Source organism: Acanthisitta chloris, unplaced genomic scaffold (genome assembly GCF_000695815.1).
Source record: "Acanthisitta chloris isolate BGI_N310 unplaced genomic scaffold, ASM69581v1 scaffold30759, whole genome shotgun sequence".
Lineage (NCBI taxonomy): Eukaryota > Metazoa > Chordata > Aves > Passeriformes > Acanthisittidae > Acanthisitta > Acanthisitta chloris.
Window position 1 is genome coordinate 36881 of NW_008691396.1, and position 7376 is coordinate 44256.

The following is a 7376-nucleotide window of genomic DNA, read 5'->3' on the forward strand; positions in this document are numbered from 1 at the left end:
GCTCACACCTCATAAATAAATGCAGCTAATAAAACAAAACCTCTCTCTCTCTTTTTTTTTAATCAAAACCAGGCAAATACAGAAAAGTTACATTTGCCATTAACACATGGGTTGTGATGAAGCATTTGACTAAAGCAACGGTACCACAGCATAGAGAAAAATTTTGAAGGTAGAGCTTTGATTGTGCTGTGTAGTCTCTGATGGGTACTTCTCTCTCTGTGCCAGCTGCCTACTTGCTGTTTCTCCCTCAGGACACTCACTCTGGCCACAGACACATCTGGCTCCCTGGCTCTCATCCTGCTCTGTTGGCTCTCCAGCCTTTTTTTCAGTGACTACTCCTATTTGGTTAATAGGAACCAGCTAACCTCCTTTTTCCAACTGCAACAAAACCATGATATTTGTCACACTAAAATAAAATCCACAATGCTTCTGAACTATTTAAAATTGTAACTTATATTATTCCAGATACTTCTGTGTGTCCCTAGGCTTATTTTCTGCATGTAGCTGCCAATTGATTCAAATGATAGGGCACAGTCAGCTGTTTTCTTGGTATATTAATGGTGCCCTGTACAGAATCATTAACTATTGCGGAATAAAAACAACCTCTTCAATGATGATGGCATTTTTGTGTTAGCTTTATCACAAGACAAACTGATTTCCTCATGAAATTTCTAAATAAAATTTTGAAAGTTTTATATTGCATTTGTTTTGAAATTGGAAAACAGATGCCATTTTAAGAAATATTTCATCAGGAACAATTGTAATGATGAAAAGACACATGAAAGAATAAGATGGGGGAAATTGCTTCTAATGGCAATGAGATGTACATTTTCATTTTACATCAAATACAAATCTTCAAGGCAAAACTCGTCGTTGGAATGTGGCTGCTAAGAAATAACACAGAAGCAGGAGTAGTCCAGCTAAGCAATATTCAATTTTAAACTATTTAAAAATCAACAGTTCTCATCTCCAGCCATTATAAGGGGTCACAACCTGTTACCCCATACCATTAGGCCACTAGGAGTGTCTTAATCGGTTTCCAGTCTTAATCCACAAGTGTGTATTGCCACATGCCTTTTTTTACAGCCCAGATCCAACCCAGAGTAACAGATGCATGTATAACCAGACCTGATGCTTTCATAAAGAAAGCACAGGCGATTGCCTATGACAATGTAATATTAGGGTCAATAAGGTGTTTAGTAACTGTTTATGATGCAGATGTGAGAACGTAGTAGCATTTGAAGTTTTCCAAATGCCTTAGACTGTTTCAGAGTGTGTATGTTGGATATGTAAAGCTCCATTTCTGAACATATTTCCCCTGTAACCTAAAGCCTTGTTCCTCCCCCACCTTACTCCTCTTTTTTCTTATATCCTCTGAGTATAATTCAATTAAAAATAAGACATGTTTTCCTACTTGCTAAAGGGAAGCATGTGTTTTTCATTAAAAAATTGGCTGGCACAAATGGGTGGACTGTAGATAACATACCAACTTATACTACTGCATTCATTCTTTTTTTTTAATTAGACTTTCTCTCTTCAAATCTCTTTCCTACTTCCATGTTTATGGATTTCTTCTTTCTAGCTGTCTTTCCACATTTATATTGAAGTGGGACATGAACCCAGAGCAGTAAGTATCCCACATGGTTCAAGTTTGACTCAGAAATGGATGATTGTTTTGCCCACACACTTCTAGTTTATTTGTCAAGAAAGACTTTCACTGTCAGAGCAAAGCCAAGGCAACATGGAAAAAGTCTGAGGAATACAATGTCTCTGTTTCCTTGGAGACTTCCTTCTCCAGCAGCTCCTGGGATACCTTGGTTGGGATTCCCAACACCTGCTTCGCTCTGTTTTCCATCACTATCACATCTGATTCCTTCTAGGTCACATAAATACACCACACTAAAGACAGGCTCCCTGGCTGGTCCTCACATTTTGCTGGAACAAACTTTTGCTGGAAGTGAACAGCCAAATTTCTTCACTCAGGTCCATCACATTAAAAAAGCTTTATGATAAACAGGTATTCATTGACGTCCCTCTGGTGGATTGACCCTGGCTGGACACCATGTGCCCACCAAAGCCACTCTATCACTGGCCTCCTCAGCTGGGAAGGGGAGAGAAAATGTAGGAAAAGCCTCATTGGTCAGGGTAAGGACTTCACTCTTGTTTTCTCTACCTCTTCCCCCTAAGCACTGCAGCAGAATGGGGAACAGGGGCTGTGGTCAGTTCATCACACAGTCTCTGCTGTTCCTTCCTCCTCAGAGCCAAGACACTTCACACTGTCCCCCTGCTGTGTGGCCCCTCCTATGGAAGACTGTCTTCCACAAACTTTTTGAATGTGAGTCCTTCCCATGGGGTGCAGCCCTTCAGGAACAGCCTGCTCCATTGTGGGCCCTTTCTGGGTTCACAAGTCCTGCCAGCAAACCTGCTCCAGTGTGGGCTCCCCTCTGCATGGCACCACAGGTGCTGTCAGGAGCCTATTCTAGTATGGGCTTCCCATGGGGTGACAGTCTCCTTTGGGCATACCCCTGCTTTGGTGAGGAGTCCTCCACGAGCTACAGGTGTATGTCTGCTCCACCACAGACCTTCATGATCTGCAGGGGGACCGCCTGTCTCACCATGGGCTGCAGGAGAATCTCTGCTCCAGTGACCAAAGCACCACCTCCTCTTCCTTCTGCACTGACCTAGGTGTCTGTGAAGTCTTCTGACTGCTGCTGTGCAGGCTTTTTTTTTTCCCCTTCATAACTATCCAAGTGGTGCTACCATCATCACTGATGGGTTTGGCCAGAGGTGGGTCTGTCCTGGAGCCAGCTGGCATTGGCTCTGTCAGACATGGGGCAGCCTTCTGGCAGCTTCTCACACAAGCCACCCCTGTAGTCTCCCACTAACAAATCCTGGCTGCACGAACGCCATACAGTCTCATAGGAAATCCCTTGATCCATATGCACAGGTTCCCACAGCCTAGTTTCAAACCATGGTAAAGACAAGAAACACCACTATTACCATTACCCTGGTAAAAGTCTCTGTTAGCACAGGCAGAAACATGAAGTCTCATGTATAGTGAGCAAAATACAAACACATTTCAGACCTGAAGAATTTTAATCTGTGAAAAGATGAAAATTTCCTTACAGAAAGTGTAGTTAAAAGGAAGCAGAGTGAATGCTGAACTATCTTAATTAGAGTTGGTCAGAACCTCATTGAGTGGCTCTCCCTAGCCTCATAGGTAAAATAAACAGAATTTTTCGTAAGAGAACTGAGTTGCTTGTATGCCAATAGCAGAGAACTCCTTCTTCTGATCCCCAGTGCCTTTCAGTGGAGCATTTCCCAAATGTGACTGTACTCCTTCAGAGTAGGATAAACTATTTTATAGTACTTTATAGATTTCCAGTGCCAGTTAAAAATATGAAGTAAGAAGAAAGATCAGGGCTTTGGTACTGAAAAATTTGCAGCAGGCAAAGTGCTGTTTTCAACTTTCTTTATTTAAGATATTAGAAATCTGTATTGATTTTTAACAATTCTACTAATGGTGTTAGTTTCCTGTTAAACTCACCAACTTTTCCAAGGACATCAGTGCTGCTAGCCATAATTTTGTATGGTTAACCATGCTAGCCATAATTTTTTCTTAGAATGAACAAAATTTTAAATTCTCATCAAAATATTTTTGCAATTTAACTTTCAATTAAGAACACAATATTTTATCAAAAATACTTTATTTCTAATGAATTGCAAGGTATTTTAATATGTGCTTAGTAGCAAAAATAAAAATGAATGTTGAATTCAAAATGTGAATCCTGATGTTTTTCTAATTATTACTTTTTTTTGTATTTTATGACAGATAGTAGTGCTCACTATGATGTCATATCAAAGTAGTGTGGTGTCACCAGTCTGCAGAATAAGTTTAACTGATTATAATTTTTTTAATGCAAAACAGAAGAAAATATTGTAGCCATTGCACTGTTAAATGGCATGTTAAGTGCGAGTGGCAAAGTAAAGAATTATTATAAAAATAATGCCCATAAAATGTAATATTCTATTTCAAGCACATGATTTTCAAACAGTTTTAAAATTGTTTGTCATAAGAAATACTAGGAAACATGTTTCTTTATCCACAAAATGCAAAAAAAATTCTTATTTCTGGGGACAAGAAAAATGAAATTCCTCCAATACTGATTTCTCAAGGACACTGTTCCACTGAATAATTCTCAGTCAGACATACATTGATACATTTACCAGAGATACTTTTTCCTTCAATAATAATAAACTCATCCAGCCTACCTTTTAGTAAATGAAATGACCAACTGGAATAGAGGATGCTTATGAAGAAATTCAGAACAATTCCTTCAGCAAAGCATAGACATAGAGAGCAACATCTTTCTTTCAAATATGCACATTTCAAGTGCACAAACAGGAGAGAGTCATCTGTCAGCAAACTGAGAATCTTAAAAAGAACTAAATAAACACATACATATATGTATACATATACATATACACATTTGCCTGAAGGAGAAATTGTGTGCCTGAAAGAAAGTCTATTTCTTTCAAGGTAGATGAGGTGATCTAATAAAATATGTTGTTGCTTCTTCCTACAGTCCTTGACTGTCTGGATAAAAGCAGACTTCTCATCATTAGCAGATATAGGAAATAAATAAATATATTATTAAATTACAGAAAATTCTTAGAACATAAAAAGTGTCATGCCAAAAGCTTACTCTAAAGCAACACGAATATTTTGAACAGTGATCCTGTACACTCACTTTATAGTCAAACCTGCGAATTGCCAAAGGAACAGCAAGTATAATTCAACTGCATAAATATTAAGCAGTCTAACCCAGCAGGTTATTGGATTTCATACAGGACACAACTGACTGGTGAGCCCTTCTGCTGCATGTCAGTGCCAGCAGTGTGGCTCACCCTCATCCCCTGCCTAACATGCCTACTCCTGCTCCATGCAGGTTTCGTGTGCTCTCATTGCTGTGCTTTGGCCTTTCTCTTGCTTTCAAGGAATTTCAGACCACAGCAACAAAGCACAAGAATTAGAACTTGCCTTCTTATAGGATTCTGTGAATTCCTATTCCAAACAATTTTTCCTTATTTTCTAACAGTGAGATTCCATTAATGATAGAAGGTGGAGAGACTATACTGCAAGAGAGTACCACAACATGAGACAGGAGAGACGGTTGCTCTCACCAGTTCTTTCCACATTGATTAAAATAACATATTTAGAGTAGGAGTGGCATAACGTCATAGGTATGCTGACAGGGAGAAAAGAAAAAGAACTAGCCAAGTAGGATCTAAACAGATTTGCGCTATTGCACAGATGATTCTTCTCTTTTTTACTATCTATAATGCTTCCTTGCAGCACATGAGAAAGGAGATTGAAAATGGGATGTGATATAGCTCATTGCTTTCTAAATCTCCTGCTCCTCTTCATCTGCAACAAAAGTTATTATATGATCAGCTTAGAAGGGATTCATCTCTTTTCTCAAACTTAAGATGTCCTGTTACATGAAAATCTGATGGTTTTCATTCTCATCCTCTATCATAAAAAGTAGTGTATCTGAAATGAGCTGGAAATGGTACATGTGATGTTAAACACCCACCTAACGTTTTTTCACAACGCCTTCCATCCCCAAGAAACAACTGTTGATGTATTTACACAGGTTAATAATGTTTAAAGAAATGGAACTCATAATACTACCCCCTCTGGACAAAACTCAGAATCTCTTGGAATAAGAAGCTGGTTAGCAGAGACAAATATATTCTCTGTGTAAGTTATCTTATTTGCAGATAATCTTTGCTCAGTCCTGTTTTTCTGACTAAAACAAAAACAAATAGTGGCCAGCAGCTTTCTTGCTCATAAATCCCCACTCTAACCCCTGCAGCTTGCTCTGGGCCTCAAGAAGGTCTTGCTTCTCTTTTCTCTGAGGGCTGCACTCAAATTCCTTCAACATCCCTGTATCCAAAAGAGACAGTTTTCTACTCATTTCCTAACCCCTCTGCCTGTCTCCCCAACAGCTGAGGAATCCCTTGTTAGATCCACTTATGTCAACATTTGCATGCCAAACAGCTGGTTGTTTTCCAAACCCTCTAGGGAAATCAAATTATTTTTACAATAAAACCTTAAGCTCTTCAGAGCCCCAGAACCTCCAGACAGGAGCCCTTTGAAAAAACACTTATTTGGGGATCAAGAGATTTTCATGGCAGAGGCTGAGCCTCATTTATCTATCAGTCATGATTCAATATGGTACAATTTGTGAAAAGAATAAACTAAACCTTCCTTTTTCTAAAGCTGATTGCATATGTCTTTTTTATCTGCATGTACAAAGATATAGACAAGGAAAACAACAGGCCCACGTGAAGTCAGTGCTTCAGTCTTCTTTGGGAAGCTGAGAGAGGGTGAGGTGCTCAGAGGGCAGAGGGCAGAGATTGAGAGAGGGCTACAGAGGAGCTGAGGCATCACAACAGGCATCACAATAGCTGAAGGATTGTCACCAGCACTCTTTTGGGCAGGAGGTTTTCAACTCAAGGTCCAGCTGGTGCTTTAGCTGAGAGCCACACACATTTAGTGAGGCATACTCCTGCAAGGTTGCTGCAGAAATCCCAGTGGTGCCACTGTGGGGAGGCTCAGAAATGATGTTCTAGTGGTCCAGGCTGCTGATGGGGCTCTACCATTCAATAACCCTGAAATGGATGAGCAATGAGTAACTCTATAATGTTAGCAACCTGGAGTCAAACCCACTTTATTTCCCATTCAAAAATGAAGTAGCACTGTAATAGAGAGCAGGTCCTTCCCAAACTCTTTATGCCTTAGGCAGGAGAGAATGCGCTGTTCAGCACATCACCTCCACACCACAAGGACGATTAACTCAGGTTATAATTGTCTAGCAGAGCACAGCTACTTCTGCTGGTGATCCAGCACTACTGACAGTGCATCCTAAGCAATCATGCCTCTTCATCTCCAGTTCCTAAAGCTAGCATTTTACTGTTTTCTGCACAATAAAATTTTCCTTGATTTAATCTTGCTGTTTAAGATCTTTGCCTGTAATTGCAAATGTACAATTAATGCAGCATGATTCAGGCAGTGTAATAGTTTCCCAGGGCTGGAGGTGGATGCTAAAACTGCTGTCAACTAAAATTTTAGAGTGGTTGTTTTTCTGCTGGACTTTTTGCAGGCAGTCCCCAAAATTGAACCCAGCTGCCTTTATTTCCTAACAGCATCTGACAGAAGATAGGAAGGTTAAATAAGAACAGAATTAGAGTTGTTTAGTGCATGTGAGCAGTCCATGGTAAAAGTATACCACTATATTAATGCTTTGTGGTGGACCTATTACTTCAGCCTTGATATACTTAATTGTGTTCCAGGTGAGGCTCTCAAATGA